The sequence below is a fragment of the Coregonus lavaretus genome (genome assembly GCF_964263955.1).
Source record: "Coregonus lavaretus genome assembly, chromosome: 3".
Lineage (NCBI taxonomy): Eukaryota > Metazoa > Chordata > Actinopteri > Salmoniformes > Salmonidae > Coregonus > Coregonus lavaretus.
In genome coordinates, this window is record NC_139990.1 from 45,888,280 (window position 1) to 45,910,122 (window position 21,843).

Here is a 21,843-nt window from a genome sequence, read left to right on the forward strand (position 1 = left end):
CATCATCTCTCTCTCGCTCTCTCTCACATCATCTGTCTCGCTCTCTCTCTCTCACAACATCTCTCTCTCTCTCTCTCTCTCACATCATCTCTCTCTCTCTCTCTCTCTAACATCTCTCTCTCTCTCTCTCGCTCTCGCTCTCTCAATTCAATTTCAATTTCAATTTAAGGGCTTTATTGGCATGGGAAACATATGTTAACATTGCCAAAGCAAGTGAAGTAGATAGTAAACAAAAGTGAAATAAACAATAAATATTAACAGTAAACATTACACTCAGAAGTTCCAAAAGAATAAAGACATTTCAAACGTCATATTATGTATATTTACAGTGTTGTAACAATGTGTAAATAGTTAAATTACAAATGGGAAAATAAATAACCATAAATATGTGTTGTATTTACAATGGTGTTTGTTCTTCACTGGTTGCCCTTTTCTTGTGGCAACAGGTCACAAATATTGCTGCTGTGATGGCACACTGTGGTATTTCACCCAGTAGATAAGGGAGTTTATCAAAATTGGGTTTGTTTTCGAATTCTTTGTGGATCTGTGTAATCTGAGGGAAATATGTGTCTCTAATCTGGTCATACATTTGGCAGAAGGTTAGGAAGTGCAGCTCAGTTTCCACCTCATTTTGTGGTGGAAAGTCTCTCTCTCTCTCTCTCTCTCTCTCCTCTGCTTCCTCCAGCATGCATTGCAGCCTGCTTCAGCCTCACCACTGAGTACCACACCACTGTCTCAGTAGCCTGCTCTCTGTAAAGCAAAGTTATTATGAGCACTTAGTAAGGCTGGGAATTACCAATATTGACCTCACAATATATTATTACGATACTTACTCTAGGTGCCGATACGATATGTATTACGATTCTCACGATTCTGTATGTATCGCGATTCGATACTGTGATTTTATTGCGATTCAATGTTCCAAACATATTGCTCACAATATGTCTGCTGAAGAGGGACAAGAGAGAGCCGTTAGAAAGCAAGTTTTGATCAGTGATGGAAATAAAAGTGCTGAAAACAAATTGGCTCCCTACTCTAAAGAAGATGGAGAACAAGCTACGAAGGAAAAATACTAGAGTTTTGGTGCAGCTACTGCCAACTAGTGTAAAAAGAATATTGCTATATTGTCAAAACTATACGATATATCGTCAAAGACATCCCGATATGTAACTGTATCGATATTTTCCCCCATCACCAGAACTTAGTAGCCTATTGTTTGCTCCGTTTAACGTCAGCTTCTTACTTTATCCTTCTAGCTGGCATAGTATTCTAAACAAAAATATAAACGCAACATGCAACAACGATTTTACTGAGTTACAGTTCATATAAGGAGATCAGTCAATTTAAATAAATTAAATAGGCCCTGGGAGGCGTAGCCATGGGTGGGCCTGGGAGGGAATAGGCCCAACCACTTGGAAGCCAGGCCCACCCACTGGGGAGCCAGGCCCAGCCAATCAGAATGAGTTTTTCCCCACAAAAGGGCTTTATTACAGACAGAAATACTCCTCAGTTTCATCAGCTGTCCGGGTGGCTGGCCTCAGATGATCTTGCAGGTGAAGAAGCCGGATGTGGAGGTCCTGGGCTGGCGTGGTTACACGTGGTCTGTGGTTGTGAGGCCGGTTGGACGTACTGCCAAATTCTCTAAAATGACGTTGGAGGCAGCTTATGGTAGAGAAATGAACATTAAATTATCTGTCAACAGCTCTGGTGGACATTCCTGCTGTCAGCATGCCAATTGCTCGCTCCTTCAAAACATGAGACATCTGTGGCATTGTGTTGTGTGACAAAACTGCACATTTTAGAGTGGCCTTTTTAAGTTCCGGTGCAGCTGTGTAATTGTCGTATCGGGTGAATGGTGGCAATTATTGCTGATAAACAAAGGAGTCCGCTCATACTGAACTTTGATCATAAGGTTTATTCAGATCACAAGCTTCAGCATAAGTGACAGGTGACATGCCCACCCGGAGAGCGACGCCTCAGAATGGCCGCTCTGACTTCTTCTTCGTTTACCCCCTACTTATAAACAATGCAAAAAGATGGGTGGCTCCCTCTTCTGGCCAATCACCAGTCTCCCCTGTCTACAACACACTTCCTGTCTGTTGTATGTGGCGTTACACTAAAACATTCCCTCTTGATACTAAAATCAACATTCTTTCAGTTCCACTTAAAAACATTTAACAAAGGCATAATCCCAATACACGACATAATGATCATGCTGTTTAATCAGCTTCTTGATATGCCACACCTGTCAGGTGGATGGATTATCTTGGCAAAGGAGAAATGCTCACTCACAGGGATGTAAACAAATTTGTGCACAAAATTTGAGAGAAATACGCTTTTTGTGCATATGGAACATTTCTGGGATCTTTTATTTCAGCTCATGAAACATGGGACCAGGACTTTACATGTTGCGTTTATATATTTTTGTTCAGTGTAATACTAGCCAGAGCCCTTCAACGTTATTGCAATAGAAGTCTCTGCCAGCAGCTAGCCACCTGACTGACTGACTATTTACCAGTTGTGCACTCATTCTCCGGGAGTCCGTTTTTGTTTGTTTGGGGGATGTCTGTAGACATGGCAGGAGTCGCGGGACAGCTTTAAAATCACCTTTTGTCCGGCATCTCCCAAACACACTGTCAGCAGCGTGCGTCTCTAGTTGCCTACTTGCGCCGACTACGAGCTGGGGTAGTTCGTTTCACGTCACAGGCCCACGTCCCATGCCGCGAGAGGGCCATTTGAGAGAGTGCGGAATGTGCTGCTGAAAAGACAATCTGGGAGGCAAATCCGAGGGACATAAAGAACAAACCACTGTTCATGATTCCACTCGTTCGCAAAGAGGCAGGCGCGATTAGAACTCAGTCAGATCAAGAATAGCAGTGTTCTGAGCTTTGATCAACGCTGGGAGCAATATTTAGATGTTGACCCATATTGTTTTTATTTTATTTTATTTTATTTAACCAGGTAAGCCAGCCAGTTGAGAACAAGTTCTCAATTGTGTTGATCTTTATTGTGTACAAAATATATATTTGTATTATTTTATATATATACATTATTTTTATTATAAATAATTACCAACCAGGTCTGGTCCTGGACGTCACAGGGACGGCCCTCCCCTCGGTAGGACACCAGAGGACAAAAGCAAAGACTGTGAATCCATACCCCACCGTGGAACAGGGATAAAAATACTTTGCAGACAAGTCAATTAATCAGGTTTGAACTGAAGGTGCTAGCTGCGCTGAAAAATCCTTTAAAAGTTGTTGTAGAACAGTATGGTGAGGCATGTTGTTTATGTTGACTACTGTATAGCACTAGGGCTGCTGCTTTGGATAGCATTGGGACATAACCTATGTCACATTAACGGACGCCCAGGGATATATGGACAATGCAACAACCTTTCTTTTATTTTATTGAAGAAGTCTATACTTTGGGGTGTTCTTGTAATTCTATTAGTAAAAGGCACAATTAAGACCGGTTTTAAATAAGGCAGATTCAGGTGTAATTTCAATGACTTGAAAAAAGAAACGCAAGTTATTTGTAGCCTAATTAATTTATAGTTCAGACAATATGGCTGTCGCCTCTCAAATGCATCTTAGTCTTCTGTTCTGTCTCCTTCTACAGCCCTCCCTCACTAGGGTTCCTTCTCCACATGATGATTTATCTGTTCTGTCTCCTTCTACAGCCCTCCCTCACTAGGGTTCCTTCTCCAGATGATGATGTATCTGTTCTGTCTCCTTCTACAGCCCTCCCTCACTAGGGTTCCTTCTCCAGATGATGATTTATCTGTTCTGTCTCCTTCTACAGCCCTCCCTCACTAGGGTTCCTTCTCCAGATGATGATTTATCTGTTCTGTTTCCTTCTATAGCCCTCCCTCACTAGGGTTCCTTCTCCAGATGATGAGTTATCTGTTCTGTCTCCTTCTACAGACCTCCCTCACTAGGGTTCCTTCTCCACATGATGATTTATCTGTTCAGTCTCCTTCTACAGCCCTCCCTCACTAGGGTTCCTTCTCCAGATGATGATTTATCTGTTCTGTCTCCTCTGAAACAGAGTGTGGAGAGAGAGAGAGAGAGTGTCTTGGGACTGTGTGGTGTGGAGGAGGACAGTTAAGGACATTACCATGTTTCCATCCTCGCAGGTGTTACTGCACACCAGTGGCGGTCGGTGCCGTTTAAGATGAGGGAGGACAATCTTTTTTTCAATGAGCATGGCCTTATTTCTATTACAGCGTGTTGGATGACTGTCATTCATATTCCATTCACCCAGCTCAATGTAACATCGATAGGTTTAGGCTACTACATGATACTTTAATTTTCCCTATATCCATCATGAGATTGCTACAACCTAGCCTATGACTGAAAGTTTACAACGTAGGTGCACAGTTTGAGAGAAAAACTGTAGTAATCAAGGTGACAGACAGTGACACATTCCGCCTTGCACACTCTTGCCTGCATCTAGCTGATCTGGGGTGTAATCATTAGTCCAACAGTTGCAAACGAGAGTTTCTACCGGACAACCGTTTTTCAACAGAATCGGCTAAATGAATACACCCCTGATCAGACGCAAACACAGTTCACTTTCATAGCAGCCACATACAAACAGCATGATCATTTTGATCGTTGGATAATTCCTTCTCACATCTATGCACTCTCCTCCGCTCACCTTTTCCTTTCGCTTGTGGACTTCAGTTGTCTGTGACCAGGCGAAAAAAACTTTCCTACACAAACCTTCATATCATAACCGCTAACTGCTACACACAGCCTACATCATTGTCACCATATGAATATAGCAATAAACAATAGCTAACGTCATAGTCAGCATAGCTACTAGAACTAATGCGATAGTAAACCTGTTACAATCATGCAGTACAGTGTACAGTCAAAAAGCAGTTTTACCGGCATGCCCCGGTGGCAATAAATAAATAAAACCAAACGCTTACCTTGACTTCGAAGAGTTCCAGTGTTGGATAGCCATAGCCAGCTACTTAACATAGCATCCCTCTCTGTTTGAGCCGGGTGTTTGAGTAGGCTAAACTAGCTACCTGCATTCGCTAGCTAAGTGAAAGTGGGGAAAAAATACAACAATATATAGCTAACCCTCTCTCTCTCTCTTGCTTCTCCTTCATTTTTAAATAAATTAATATGTTCAAAACTGTTCAACTGCTGTCTTTCTCTCTCTTTGAGTCAACTACTCACCACATGTTATGCACTGCAGTGTTAGCTTGCTGTAGCTTATGCTTTCAGTACTAGATTCATTATCTGATCCTTTGATTGGGTGGACAATATGTCAGTTCATGCTACAAGAGCTCTGATAGGTTGGAGGACGTCCTCCTGAAGTTGTCATAGTTACTGTGTAAGTTTATGGAAGTGGGTGAGAACCATGAGCCTCTTAGGTTTTGTATTGAAGTCAATGTACCTAGAGGAGGACGGAAACTAGCTGTCCTCCAGCTACACCATGGTGCCACCCTACATGGTGCTGTTGAGGCTACTGTAGACCTTCATTTCAAATCAGTGTTTTAATAAATTTTTGGGTGATGTGAATATATTTATTATAGTTTTACTATAAAAAAAATTATAATATGAAATTCACTGAAGAGGATGGTCCTCCCCTTCATCCTCTGAGGAGCCTCCACTGCTGCACAAATCCCCCACACTGACATGATACTTTAGCTTAAAGCTGTAATCCGTAATGGTGAAACTGCCACGTCCCTTTACGACATTACAATGACAAAGAAGTTACTTCAATCAACAAACACTGTTTTATTCCCTCGGACAACATTGCACAACATTGCACACGTGATAGAACAGCAGAGTATGTACTGCACATTCTATTTAGCACGATGCTGTAAGCTCTTCTACTCAGTTTCTTCAACAAAACAAAAACAATAACAGTGAAGCTGTTTCACCTTATGCGGATTTCAGCTTTAACTGTTGCTCAGTCACAATATACAGTGGGGAGAACAAGTATTTGATACACTGCCGATTTTGCAGGTTTTCCTACTTACAAAGCATGTAGAGGTCTGTAATTTTTTATCATAGGTACACTACAACTGTGAGAGACGGAATCTAAAACAAAAATCCAGAAAATCACATTGTATGATTTTTAAGTAATTAATTTGCATTTTATTGCATGACATAAGTATTTGATACATCAGAAAAGCAGAACTTAATATTTGGTACAGAAACCTTTGTTTGCAATTACAGAGATCATACGTTTCCTGTAGGTCTTGACCAGGTTTGCACACACTGCAGCAGGGATTTTGGCCCACTCCTCCATACAGACCTTCTCCAGATCCTTCAGGTTTCGGGGCTGTCGCTGGGCAATACGGACTTTCAGCTCCCTCCAAAGATTTTCTATTGGGTTCAGGTCTGGAGACTGGCTAGGCCACTCCAGGACCTTGAGATGCTTCTTACGGAGCCACTCCTTAGTGCCCTGGCTGTGTGTTTCGGGTCGTTGTCATGCTGGAAGACCCAGCCACGACCCATCTTCAATGCTCTTACTGAGGGAAGGAGGTTGTTGGCCAAGATCTCGCGATACATGGCCCCATCCATCCTCCCCTCAATACGGTGCAGTCGTCCTGTCCCCTTTGCAGAAAAGCATCCCCAAAGAATGATGTTTCCACCTCCATGCTTCACGGTTGGGATGGTGTTCTTGGGGTTGTACTCATCCTTCTTCTTCCTCCAAACACGGCGAGTGGAGTTTAGACCAAAAAGCTCTATTTTTGTCTCATCAGACCACATGACCTTCTCCCATTCCTCCTCTGGATCATCCAGATGGTCATTGGCAAACTTCAGACGGGCCTGGACATGCGCTGGCTTGAGCAGGGGGACCTTGCGTGCGCTGCAGGATTTTAATCCATGACGGCGTAGTGTGTTTCTAATGGTTTTCTTTGAGACTGTGGTCCCAGCTCTCTTCAGGTCATTGACCAGGTCCTGCCGTGTAGTTCTGGGCTGATCCCTCACCTTCCTCATGATCATTGATGCCCCACGAGGTGAGATCTTGCATATAGCCCCAGACCGAGGGTGATTGACCGTCATCTTGAACTTCTTCCATTTTCTAATAATTGCGCCAACAGTTGTTGCCTTCTCACCAAGCTGCTTGCCTATTGTCCTGTAGCCCATCCCAGCCTTGTGCAGGTCTACAATTTTATCCCTGATGTCCTTACACAGCTCTCTGGTCTTGGCCATTGTGGAGAGGTTGGAGTCTGTTTGATTGAGTGTGTGGACAGGTGTCTTTTATACAGGTAACGAGTTCAAACAGATGCAATTAATACAGGTAATGAGTGAAGAACAGGAGGGATTCTTAAAGAAAAACTAACAGGTCTGTGAGAGCCGGAATTCTTACTGGTTGGTAGGTGATCAAATACTTATGTCATGCAATAAAATGCAAATTAATTACTTAAAAGTCATACAATGTGATTTTCTGGACTTTTGTTTTAGATTCCGTCTCTCAGAGTTGAAGTGTACCTATGATAAAAATTACAGACCTCTACATGCTTTGTAAGTAGGAAAACCTGCAAAGTCGGCAGTGTATCAAATACTTGTTCTCCCCACTGTAGATTTTTAAGGTTAGGGATTATGTGCCACTTTTTAGGATGTCAATATGAATGTAATGTGTTTGTTTGTAATTTTGTCATGTCTTTTAATCATTACGTGTTCTATATGTTTTTAACATTGAGGACCACTTTGGAAACAAGTGTTTTAATTAATACCTTTAAGTGATATCCTCTGGGAACACATTGTACACATTGTTGTATATGTCTTTTGCCCAAATAAAATTCAATTCAATTGATGAACATGGATGCAAATGTAAATTCGGAACTGTTTTTTGAAAACGGTATTATCAAAAGATCAGTTCCGTATTAATACACTAATGATGATTGAGTAAAAAAAAATGTCCAGAGCCTTGGAGTGTGTCCAGAAACGACACCCTCTTCCCTATTTAGTGCACTACTTTTGACCAGGACCCACAGGGTAGCGGTCTATATAGGGAATAGGGTGTCATTTGGAACGAAGCCTTGGAGTGAACAGAGTTCTTACTGTACCTCAGTGTGAGAGTGTTAGCTGTCAATCATCAATGAGGTAACCATGGATTAATGGAGGGGAGATGTCCATAGTCCTGTAGGACGTGCTGTCAGGTCCATGTGATTTTGTCATCTGGAGAACAGGAAGACCAGCAGCTCACGCGCATGCCGGACACAGCACAGCTCACCAATGACAGCCCCCAGGCAACAATGGGCCTCCATCCTGTCACCACTCCGTCACGTCGGCGCAGTCCCAAAGGGAGCAGCCACTTACACAATATGCTGTCATTCTACTAGAGATATGCTGCTCACTCAGAGGTCAGATCAGTCATGTACGATGGTGTTACTATATCTACCGCCTCACTTTTAGCACATCATTTGTTGATGCAGCTGCTGATAACATCGGTGAAGTGCTATTGGCTCAGTTGTTATTGTGTTAATGTTCTGTTTTCTTGTGTGCCAATCTTTCTCTCTAAGGACAAAGCAATACAAAGCTCTGGCTCAAGGCAGAGACTGGTGTGTTATTCCAACATGATATTGTTGAATTACTGTAACAAGTGGCGTTACATTCTTCATTCTGATTTCCTTCCATATTAGTATTCTGACAGTACTGTCTCCTATACAACAGTCAGAATACCAACATCTGGTAAAATTGCCACAGTAACTATTTGTATTCATCCCTGTCCTACAGCTACAGTATACATCAAAACAATAATTAAAATACTGCACGATGCCTGACTGAGTGCCAATGATCCAACAACCTGAGCATGTCCATCCTTACTTAATTATAACATGTAGACTAAAGACTGCGTATGTCTCATGAAATCGTTTTTTCCCATGAACAAAGCTTCACGTTGGATTATGGTTATTTGAGTATTTACATCCTGTAGTTTAACAACTTCATAATGAATCACAAGACTTGTTGTCGGGGTTTTTATAGCAGGTGTTACCAACAGTTTCCCGATATGTATGCTATTTGCACTTGAGAGTAGTGGCTCAACAGGGAGCCATCCACTAACTGTGAGGGATACTGAACAGCTACAGCTCGTTTCCTAGTGTCAGACTGGGCGACCAACAGACCAATTATGTTTGATCTAATGTCTGTTTCCCAAATTGAACACTATTCCCTATATAGTCCTTATATAGTGGGCCCTGGTCAAAAGTAGTGCCCTACAAAGGTAATAGGGTGTGATTTGGGAGGCGGTATATCAGACCGTATAACACGGGTAGTGATCTTTGTGCTGACTCTACCACTGAGACCAGGGAGGAGAAAAGTCCCTGAACCTCTATTCTGCTCCCTGATTGGTCGATTATTTCCCTGACAGGATGAATTTTCAAAAGCCCTTTAGACCAGCGTGAGATATTCCATTATTGATCTCCCTCTCCCAGTTGTGGGTGTGCGTCCCAAATGGCATTCTATTCCCTACATAGGGCACTACTTTTGACCAGAGTCCTAATCAAAAGTAGTGCAATAATAGGGAATAGGGTACAATTTGGGACTCAGGCATTTAAACGCAAACCTCAGTCCTGCTTTAAACTTCTCCTTCAATAAAGAGGTTCACATGATAACCCTGGCCATAGAAGGGGGGGTGAAAACAGAGAGAAAAACGGTCCAACATGAAGAGACTTCAATTTGTTACCAATCACTTTAGCCTGCCCGGCTGGATTACTGTCAGTGTGCCTTCCAACCTGGTGCGCGTCCCAAATCACACCATATTCCCTATATAGTGCAGTACTTTTGACCAGGACCCAGTGCACTATATACTGTAGGGAATAGGGTGCAATTTGGGACACATCCCTGGTCTATTGATTTCGCTATTCACTATCGGCTGGTCCATGTGACCTCGAGGGATGACCTCACTGACTCTCCTGGTAGCTGCTTTCTTCTCTTTGTGGATGGTGAAATAGAAATGTCTGCTTTCTCAAGATCACGGCTATTTTGTATACTGTATCAACAGGATATTCTCTCTGGCAACAGGTTATCTTTGCTAGGTGTGTTTTACAGGATTCCTTTGGTCAATCCATCCTGAGGTAGTTCTTTATACCTATATATACTCGTTGTTGAACCTCCCAATACACCAAGGTCCTCAGAGAGCACAAGATAACACGCAGCCACAGATACTGTGCATTCGGAAAGTATTCAGACCACTTGACTTTTTCCACATCTTGTTACGTGACAGCCTTATTCTAATATTGATTGAATACATTTTTTTCCTCATCAATCTACACACAATACCCCATAATGACAACGCGAAAACAGGTTTTTAGAAATGTTTGCAAATGTATTAAAAATAAAAAAACAGAAATACCTTATTTACATAAGTATTCAGAACCGTTGCTATTAGACTGGAAATTGAGCTCAGGTGCATCCTGTTTCCATTGATCATCCTTGAGATGTTTCTAAAACTTGATTGGAGACCACCTGTGGTAAATTCAATTGATTGTACATGATTTGGAAAGGCACACACCTGTCTATATAAGGTCCCACAATTGACAGTGCATGTCAGAGAAAAAACCAAGCAATGAGGTCAAAGGAATTGTCCGCAGAGCTCCGAGACAGGATTGTATCGAGGCACAGATCTAGGGAAGGGTACCAAAAAATGTCTGCTGCATTGAAGGTCCCCAAGAACACAGTGGCCTCCATCATTCTTAAATGGAAGAAGTTTGGAACCACCAAGGCTCTTCCTAGAGCTGGCCGCCCGGCCAAACTGAGCAATCGGGGGAGAAGGGCCTTGGTCAGGGAGGTGACCAAGAACCCGATGGTCACTCTGACAGAGCTCCAGAGTTACTCTGTGGAGATGGGAGAACCTTACAGAAGTACAACCATCTCTGCAGTACTCCACCATTCAGGCCTTTATGGTAGAGTGGCCAGACGGAAGCCACTCCTCAGTAAAAGGCACATGACAGCCCACTTGGAGTTTGCCAAAAGGCACCTAAAGACTCTCAGACCATGAGAAACAAGATTCTGTGGTCTGATGTAACCAAGATGGAACTCTTTGGCCTGAATGCCAAGCGTCACGTCTGGAGGAAACCTGCCACCATCCCTACGGTGAAGCATGGTGGTGGCAGCATCATGCTATGGGGATGTTTTTCAGCGGCATGGACTGGAAGACTTGTCAGGATCGAGGGAAAGATGAACAGAGCAACATACAGAGAGATCCTTGATGAAAAACTGCTCCAGAGCGCTCAGGACCTCAGACTGGGGCGAAGGTTCACCATCCAACAGTACAATGACCCTAAGCACACAGCCAAGACAATGCAGGAGTGGCTTCGGGACAAGTCTCTGAATGTCCTTGAGTGGCCCAGCCAGAGCCCGGACTTGAACCCGATCGAACATCTCTGGAGAGACCTGAAAATAGCTGTGCAGCGACGCTCCCCATCCAACCTGACAGAGCTTGAGAGGATCTGCAGAGAAGAATGGGAGAATCTCCCCAAATACAGGTGTGCCAAGCTTGTAACGTCATACGCAAGAAGACTCGAGGCTGTAATCGCTGCCAAAGGGGTTTCAGCAATACTGTACCAAGTTAGCTTCCTGAATAAACTAAGTTAGTCTATTCCTAGAAAACATTGAACCGCTGTAGTTTACAACAATTATAATTTCTAAAGTGGAATTTGGGAGAGTTATATTTGAGTGTTTCAGTGAAACGTAAGTGAGGGAGGCCCCGCTCTCTCGCTTTCCTAGATGTTTAGTTCATTTCATTTTGATCTCCTTTGCATTATTGTAGCCATTTTCTGTAGCCTGTCATCTATGCCTCTGTCTATCCCTGTTCTCTCCTCTCCGCACAGGCTATACAAACGCCTCACACCGCGTGGCTGCTGCCACTCTAACCTGGTGGTCCCTGCACGCACGACCCACGTGGAGTTCCAGGTCTCCGGCAGCCTCTGGAAATGCCGTTCTGTGGCCAACAAGGCAGAGTTCATCTCAGCCTATGCTACCCTCCAGTCCCTCGACTTCTTGGCGCTGACGGAAACATGGATTACCACAGAAAACACTGCTTCTCCTACTGTTCTCTCCTCGTCTGACCATGTGTTCTCGCATACCCCAAGAGCATCTGGTCAGCGGGGTGGTGGCACAGGAATCCTCATCTCTCCCAAGTGGACATTCTCTCTTTCTCTCCTGACCCATCTGTCTATCTCCTCATTTCAATTCCATGCTGTCACAGTCACTAGCCCATTCAAGCTTAACATCCTTATCATTTATCGCCCTCCAGGTTCCCTTGGAGAGTTCATCAATGAGCTTGACGCCTTGATAAGTTCCTTTCCTGAGGATGGCTCACCCCTGACAGTTCTGGGTGACTTTAACCTCCCTACGTCTACCTTTGACTCATTTCTCTCTGCCTCCTTCTTTCCACTCCTCTCCTCTTTTGACCTCACCCTCTCACCGTCCCCCCCTACTCACAAGGCAGGCAATACGCTTGACCTCATCTTTACTAGATGCTGTTCTTCTACTAATCTCACTGCAACTCCCCTCCAAGTCTCCGACCACTACTTTGTATCCTTTTCTCTCTCGCTCTCCTCCAACACTACTCACTCTGCCCCTACTCAGATGGTAATGCGCAGTCGCAACTTTCGGTCTCTCTCTCCCGCTACTCTCTCCTCTTCCATCCTATCATCTCTTCCCTCTGCTCAATCCTTCTCCCTCCAATCTCCTGATTCTGCCTCCTCAACCCTCCTCTCCTCCCTTTCTGCATCCTTTGACTCTCTATGTCCCCTATCCTCCCGGCCGGCTCGGTCCTCCCCTCCTGCTCCGTGGCTTGACGACTCATTGTGAGCTCATAGAACAGGGCTCCGGGCAGCCGAGCGGAAATGGAGGAAAACTAGACTCCCTGCGGACCTGGCATCTTTTCACTCCCTTCTCTCTACATTTTCTTCCTCTGTTTCTGCTGCTAAAGCCAATTTATACCACTCTAAATTCCAAGCATCTGCCTCTAACCCTAGGAAGCTCTTTGCCACCTTCTGCTCCCTGCTGAATCCTCCTCCCCCTCCCCCCTCCTCCCTCTCTGTGGATGACTTTTGAAAAGAAGGTTGACGACATCCGATCCTCGTTTGTTAAGTCAAATGACACCGCTGGTCCTGCTCACACTGCCCTACCCTATGCTTTGACTTCTTTCTCCCCTCTCTCTCCAGATGAAATCTTGCGACTTGTGATGGCCGGCCGTCCAACAACCTGCCCGCTTGACCCTATCCCCTCCTCTCTTCTCCAGACCATTTCCGGAGACCTTCTCCCTTACCTAACCTCGCTCATCAACTCATCCTTGACCACTGGCTATGTTCCTTCCGTCTTCAAGAGAGCGAGAGTTGCACCCCTTCTCAAAAAACCTACACTCGATCCCTCCGATGTCAACAACTACAGACCAGTATCCCTTCTTTCTTTTCACTCCAAAACTCTTGAGCGTGCCGTCTTTAGCCAACTCTCTTGCTATCTCTCTCAGAATGACCTTCTTGATCCAAACCAGTCAGGTTTCAAGACTGGTCATTCAACTGAGACTGCTCTTCTCTGTGTCACGGAGGCTCTCCGCACTGCTAAAGCTAACTCTCTCTCCTCTGCTCTCGTCCTTCTTGACCTATCTGCTGCCTTTGATACTGTGAACCATCAGATCCTCCTCTCCACCCTCTCCGAGTTGGGCATCTCCAGCGCGGCTCACTCTTGGATTGCGTCCTACCTGACAGGTCGCTCCTACCAGGTGGCGTGGCAAGATTCTGTCTCCGCACCACGTGCTCTCACCATTGGTGTCCCCCAGGGCTCAGTTCTAGGCCCTCTCCTATTCTCACTATACACCAAGTCACTTGGCTCTGTCATATCCTCACATGGCCTCTCCTATCATTGCTACGCAGACGACACACAATTAATCTTCTCCTTTCCCCCTTCTGATAACCAGGTGGCGAATCGCATCTCTGCATGTCTGGCAGACATATCAGTGTGGATGACGGATCACCACCTCAAGCTGAACCTCGGCAAGACGGAGCTGCTCTTCCTCCCGGGGAAGGACTGCCCATTTCATGATCTCGCCATCACGGTTGACAACTCCGTTGTGTCCTCCTCCCAGAGTGCAAAGAGCCTTGGCGTGACCCTGGACAACACCCTGTCGTTCTCCACTAACATCAAGGCGGTGACCCGATCGTGTAGGTTCATGCTCTACAACATTTGCAGAGTACGACCCTGCCTTACACAGGAAGCGGCACAGGTCCTAATCCAGGCACTTGTCATCTCCCGTCTGGATTACTGCAACTCGCTGTTGGCTGGGCTCCCTGCCTGTGCCATTAAACCCCTACAACTCATCCAGAACGCTGCAGCCCATCTGGTGTTCAACCTTCCCAAGTTCTCTCACATCACCCGCTCCTCCGCACACTCCACTGGCTTCCAGTTGAAGCTCGCATCTGCTACAAGACCATGGTGCTTGCCTACGGAGCTGTGAGGGAAACGGCACCTCCGTACCTTCAGGCTCTGATCAGTCCCTACACCCAAACGAGGGCATTGCGTTCATCCACCTCTGGCCTGCTGGCCCCCCTACCTCTGCGGAAGCACAGCTCCCGCTCAGCCCAGTCAAAACTGTTCGCTGCTCTGGCACCCCAATGGTGGAACAAGCTCCCTCACGACGCCAGGACAGCGGAGTCACTCACCACCTTCCGGAGACACTTGAAACCCCACCTCTTTAAGGAATACCTGGGATAGGATAAAGTAATCCTTCTACCCCCCCTTACCCCACCCCAAAAAAATAATTATATATATATATATATATATATATATATATATATATATATATATATATATATATATATATATATATATATATATATATATATAAAGTGGGGGAAAAAAAGTATTTAGTCAGCCACCAATTGTGCAAGTTCTCCCACTTAAAAAGATGAGAGAGGTCTGTAATTTTCATCATAGGTACACATCAACTATGACAGACAAATTGAGGGAAAAAAATCCAGAAAATCACATTGTAGGATTTATAATGTATTTATTTGCAAATTATGGTGGAAAATAAGTATTTGGTCACCTACAAACAAGCAAGATTTCTGGCTCTCACAGACCTGTAACTTCTTCTTTAAGAGGCTCCTCTGTCCTCCACTCGTTACCTGTATTAATGGCACCTGTTTGAACTTGTTATCAGTATAAAAGACACCTGTCCACAACCTCAAACAGTCACACTCCAAACTCCACTATGGCCAAGACCAAAGAGCTGTCAAAGGACACCAGAAACAAAATTGTAGACCTGCACCAGGCTGGGAAGACTGAATCTGCAATAGGTAAGCAGCTTGGTTTTAAGAAATCAACTGTGGGAGCAATTATTAGGAAATGGAAGACATACAAGACCACTGATAATCTCCCTCGATCTGGGGCTCCACGCAAGATCGCACCCCGTGGGGTCAAAATGATCACAAGAACGGTGAGCAAAAATCCCAGAACCACACGGTGGGACCTAGTGAATGACCTGCAGAGAGCTGGGACCAAAGTAACAAAGCCTACCATCAGTAACACACTACGCCACCAGGGACTCAAATCCTGCAGTGCAAGACGTGTCACCCTGCTTAAGCCAGTACATGTCCAAGCCCGTCTGAAGTTTGCTAGAGTGCATTTGGATGATCCAGAAGAGGATTGGGAGAATGTCATATGGTCAGATGAAACCAAAATAGAACTTTTTGGTAAAAACTCAACTCGTCGTGTTTGGAGGACAAAGAATGCTGAGTTGCATCCAAAGAACACCATACCTACTGTGAAGCATGGGGGTGGAAACATCATGCTTTGTGGCTGTTTTTCTGCAAAGGGACCAGGACGACTGATCCGTGTAAAGGAAAGAATGAATGGGGCCATGTATCGTGAGATTTTGAGTGAAAACCTCCTTCCATCAGCAAGGGCATTGAAGATGAAACGTGGCTGGGTCTTTCAGCATGACAATGATCCCAAACACACCGCCCGGGCAACGAAGGAGTGGCTTCGTAAGAAGCATTTCAAGGTCCTGGAGTGGCCTAGCCAGTCTCCAGATCTCAACCCCATAGAAAATCTTTGGAGGGAGTTGAAATTCAGTGTTGCCCAGCGACAGCCCCAAAACATCACTGCTCTAGAGGAGATCTGCATGGAGGAATGGGCCAAAATACCAGCAACAGTGTGTGAAAACCTTGTGAAGACTTACAGAAAACGTTTGACCTGTGTCATTGCCAACAAAGGGTATATAACAAAGTATTGAGAAACTTTTGTTATTGACCAAATACTTATTTTCCACCATAATTTGCAAATAAATTTATAAAAAATCCTACAATGTGATTTTCTGGATTTTTTCCCCTCATTTTTCTGTCATAGTTGACGTGTACCTATGATGAAAATTACAGGCCTCTCTCATCTTTTTAAGTGGGAGAACATGCACAATTGGTGGCTGACTAAATACTTTTTTTCCCCACTGTATATATATTGTAAAGTGGTTGTCCCACTGGCTATCATAAGGTGATTGCACCAATTTGAGCATCTGCTAAATGACGTAAATGTAAATGTAAATGTAAAACAAAGTACTGAGTAAAGGGTCTAAATACTTAAGTAAATGTGATATTTCCATTTTTAAATTTGCTAAAATTTCTAAAAACCTGTTTATACTTAGTCATTTTGGGGTATTGTGTGTAGATTGATGAGGGGGGAAAACGATTTAATCAATTTTTTAAATAAGGCTGTAACGTAACAAAATGTGGAAAAATTAAAGGGGACTGAATACTTTCCGAATGCACTCCACAATTCAACTATTTCAACCCTCTTTGACACACCATAAACTGCTCATATCTTGAACAGTAGCATTACACGAGGAACGAGACCGTCATGCTTTCACACATGGTAGTCTCGGTATGTGTTGCTAGCCCCGGGGAGGTGAGCTACACGTTTATTAAAGGTGAGGGTTGTGCAGAGGATTTGAGAAAACCAATTTGCTGCTGTTCTCCCTGGTTGTTACACTCTGTTAGAGGGGAGTTTACACTACAACTAATGTGAGGAGTCACCTCTGGAAGGCCTAGATGGGCTAGTGGCAGTGACTGACTGAACGCCTCAAGAGTCTCACGCTCCATAACTAACCATAACGAACATCAACCGTGCGCAGTAGATCACCTGCAGGGTGTTGATAAACAGTGGTGATTCAACATGTAGAGTCATCTGGAAATGTATTTAAATTGACAGCCGATGTGCAATACGAAGCCCAACCGTTCGCTACTTTTAGCCGCTTATTGGCGCGGCCTGTTTTGTCCTTTAGCCTGCTGAGCTATGCTGTAGGCATTTGTTTGGGGAGCTACTCTTCAGGTCTCAGCCAAGTCTAATAAAGATGCACGCACAACGTTTGTTGTTGCATTCGCTTCTTAGTTTCACAGTTGAGTTCTGGAGTTTTGTAGAAGACTGTATCTGGCTGACTAGCCTGCCTATTTATTTGGGCATGACAGGCACATTGACAGCTGTGCACAGGAGAGTGTTACAGTCTATCTGACTGACAGCTTATTTTCCAAACCTAAATAAACAACACAGTGGAAAACCACACCACGCTCAGAGGCAAAAAAACAACACAGTGGAAAACCACACCACGCTCAGAGGCAAAATGATGGATAAGTTTCACCGTTATTACTGCACCCTCCTACAGTACTATTCCCCTGTTCCATTTAAAAGCATTGGGTTCTCATCTTTCTGCCCTTGTGGTTAAAGTAGGAGGCTTGAAGTTCAAAGACTGGCAGAGCCACAGGCAGGGTCAGTGAAACAGAGGGACAAAGGAGGAGTTAAATGAACCATCTGTAATTGAAGTGACCCTAACATCAGCCTTGCAGTCCCTCCTCTCTTTCCCTCCCCCTCTCGCTCTCTTCTCTTGTCGTCCTAGCTCCCATAAATTCAAACCTCCAGCTCCCTTGGCTCATTTGCCAATGTCTGTGGTCCCACCTGGTAGAGGTCTCTTCAGGAGAGGAATAATGTTGAGGAAAGAGGAGGGGGGATGGTACTAAGACTGTCTTCACAACTGATGGTATGTACAAGACAGTGGGGATGTATGAGAGAGAGAGAGAGAGAGAGAGAGAGAGAGAGAGAGAGAGAGAGAGAGAGAGAGAGAGAGAGAGAGAGAGAGAGAGAGAGAGAGAGAGAGAGAGAGAGAGAGAGAGAGAGAGAGAGAGAGAGAGAGAGAGAGAGAGAGAGAGAGAGAGCACTTTTGTTTAATATCTACTTCACTTGCTCTGGCAATGTTAACACACGTTTCCCATGCCAATAAAGCCCTTAAATTGAAATTGAAATTGAAATTGAGAGAGAGAGAGAGAGAGAGAGAGAGAGGGAGATGATGTGAGAGAAAAAGAGAGATGATGTGAGAGAGAGAGAGAGAGAGAGAGAGAGAGAGAGAGAGAGAGAGAGAGCAAATATTTTTTATAACTAACCCAAGATAGACCACAGCCTGTTGTTTCCAATGGGAGCAAATTAAATAGTGGGCAGAACCAAGCAGGAGTTAGCGAGAGCCTATTGGCGCGTTCTAGCATGTATTTGCATATTTCCGTTAGGGAACGCCTACTCTGTGACGTGTGCATGTGCAATTACTCAATTAGCTGTTGCACACCTTCTAAATTTTGGGTAAAGTTTACTAAACTTAGTCCACTCTGTTTGTAACAGATTCTAGTTTTGGAAACAGAAAACTGTATTGAGATCAAATGTTTCATCGATGACAAAATTAGCAGAATGTCAGCCAAAATCCATCTCGCTCCATCTTCTCCCACTGCTGGCCACTGGGCTTCCTCTCAACACCATATTTGGTGGTGAGTGGAAACGCCAACCAGATGCTTCACATTTATACATCCAATGAAATATCTGTCTCATTGTTCTATCTGTGGAGAGAGTCTACATTGCGAGATTTATGACAAAAAAGTTGGTTGAATGAACATTTGTAACAGCGGCTTCTTTGCAATTCACAGAGGTAACTAGACACAATCTGCTCTCCTATGAAAAGGCACCCATCATATTGTTTCATATAGGTTCCTCTATAGCCTCATTATGTTGTCATTGTCTGTGTTGGAATGGCTGTTTGAAGTTGTCACATTCCTGCTGTTAGACATATTGTACTGGACCACTTGTTCCATCTGGACAATAGTTTGTTTGTGTCCCAAATGGCATCCTATCCCCTATATAGTGCACTACTTTTGACCAGAGCCCATAAAAATGTAGTGGTCTATGTAGGGAATTGTGTTCCATTTGGGACGCACCCTTTGTCATCTCATCAGAACTGAGAAACGTCTAGGAAGTAAAGATGCTTCATTTATTATTTTAGGCCATTGTGCATAAGAATTTGTTCTTAATTGATTTAAGACCCAACTGTGGTCCTCTGTAGCTCAATTGGTAGAGCATGGCGCTTGTAACGCCAGGGTAGTGGGTTCGATCCCCGGGACCACCCATACGTAAAAATTGATGCACACATGACTGTAAGTCGCTTTGGATAAAACCGTCTGCTAAATGGCATATTATATTATTTACCTGGTTAAATAAAGGTTAAATAAATCAAAATGACAGTATATGTGCTGACTGATAAACACCTTTGGAGAATTAGAATGCATTCCACTTATTTCTAACGACACTCTCAGGATAGTTTCACTTTTAAGAGATGACTAATACTGAAGAAAAACATAATGCATGCAAGATCATCTTATGATAAAAAATCTTCTGTTAACAGTTCAATACTATCTGATAAAGGTGCGGTACGTGTCTCTTCTACAGAAGAGTATAACATGAAAGAAAACTGTAAATACAAGACAAGGTTTTCCAGTGTGTCTGCCTCTGCCTGGCTGCAATGGAGAGGGAAGAGAGAGAGGGACAACACATCTCCCCAGAGAGAGAGACTGAGACAGAGCGAGAGAGAGAGAGAGACAGAGACTGAAGCAGCGAGAGAGAGAGAGACAGAGACTGAGACAGAGACAGACAGAGACAGCCAGAGAGAGAGACAGAGAGAGACAGACAGAGAGACAGAGAGAGACAGATACTGAGACAAAAAGAGAGACAGACACTGAGACAGAGCGAAAGAGAGACAGACAGACAGACAGAGACAGAGAGACAGACAGAGACAGACAGAGAGACAGAGAGACAGAGAGAGAGAGAGAGAGAGAGAGAGCGAGCGAGAGACAGAGAGAGAGAGAGAGAGAGAGAGCGAGAGAGAGAGAGAGAGAGAGAGAGAGAGAGAGAGAGAGAGAGAGAGAGAGAGAGAGAGAGAGAGAGAGAGAGCGAGAGAGAGAGAGAGAGAGAGAGAGAGAGAGAGAGAGACAGAGACATCAGCGCCACAGGTAACTTCCACAAAGCTGTGAACGATTTGAGAGACAAGGCAAGAAGGGCCTTCTATGCCATCAAAAGGAACATAAATAAATACTTGAATCCGTAATAGAACCCATTGCCCTTTATGGTTGAGACTCTGCATGCAGAATTCTGCAAAAAATATCCTCAGTGTACAACGTAAAACACCAAATAATGCATACAGAACAGAATTAGGCCGATAACCGCTAATATCAAAATCCAGAAAAGAGCCGTTAAATTCTACAACCACCTAAAAGGAAGCGATTCCCAAACCTTCCATAACAAAGCCATCACCTACAGAGAGATGAACCTGGAGAAGAGTCCCCTAAGCAAGCTGGTCCTGGGGCTCTGTTCACAAACACAAACAGAACCCTCAGAGCCCCAGGACAGCAACACAATTAGACCCAACTAAATCATGAGAAAACAAAAAGATAATTACTTGACACATTGGAAGGAATTAACAAAAAAACAGAGCAAACTAGAATGCTATTTGGCCCTAAACAGAGAGTGGCAGAATACCTGACCACTGTGACTGACCCCAAATTAAGGAAAACCTTGACTATGCACAGACAGTGAGCATAGCCTTGCTATTGAGAAAGGTTGCCGTAGGCAGACCTGGCTCTCAAGAGAAGACAGGCTATGTGCACACTGCCCACAAAATGAGGTGGAAACTAAGCAGCACTTCCTAACCTCCTGCCAAATGTATGACCATATTAGATACACATATTTCCCCCAGATTACACAGACCCACAAAGAATTTGAAAAACAAATCCAATTTTGATAAGCTCCCATATCTATTGGGTGAAATACCACAGTGTGCAATCACAGCAGCAAGACTGATGACCTATTGCCACGGTAGGCCGTCATTGTAAATAAGAATTTGTTCTTAACTGACTTGCCTAGTTAAATAAAGGTTAAATAAAAAAACAAGAAAAGGTCAGCCAGTGAAGAACAAACACCATTGTAAATACAACCCATATTTATGTTTATTTATTTTCCCATTTGTGCTGTAACTATTTGCACATTGTTACAACATTGTATATATACATAATATGACATTTGAAATGTCTGTAGTATTTTGGAACTTGTGTGTGTGTAATGTTTACTGTTAATTTTTTATTGTTTATTTCACTTTTATTCATCCATTTCACTTGCTTTGGCAATGTAAACATATGTTTCCTATGCCAATAAAGCCCCTTTAATTTAATTTAATTTAATTGAGAGAGACAGAGAGAGAGAGAGAGAGAGACAAACAGAGATAGAGGCTCTTTAGGTTTGCTCAGTCTCACTGATTCTCTACTGAAGTTCATCCTAATTGTGCATCTCTCACTTGAACCCAGTTTGGGGGGGGGGGGGGGGGGGGGTGCTTGGAACTAAGTCAGGGCTTTGATACCTTTAGTGTGGCTGAGAGAGATACCCCATTTGATCCCCACTCTTAGGTCACAGAGCCGGTGGGAGAGCAGGCAGCACAGCGGTGTTCAAGGGGGTTCGAAGATCACCAGGAACTTTATCAAAGTGTGTGGAGGAGGTAGAGGGGTTCAAAAGC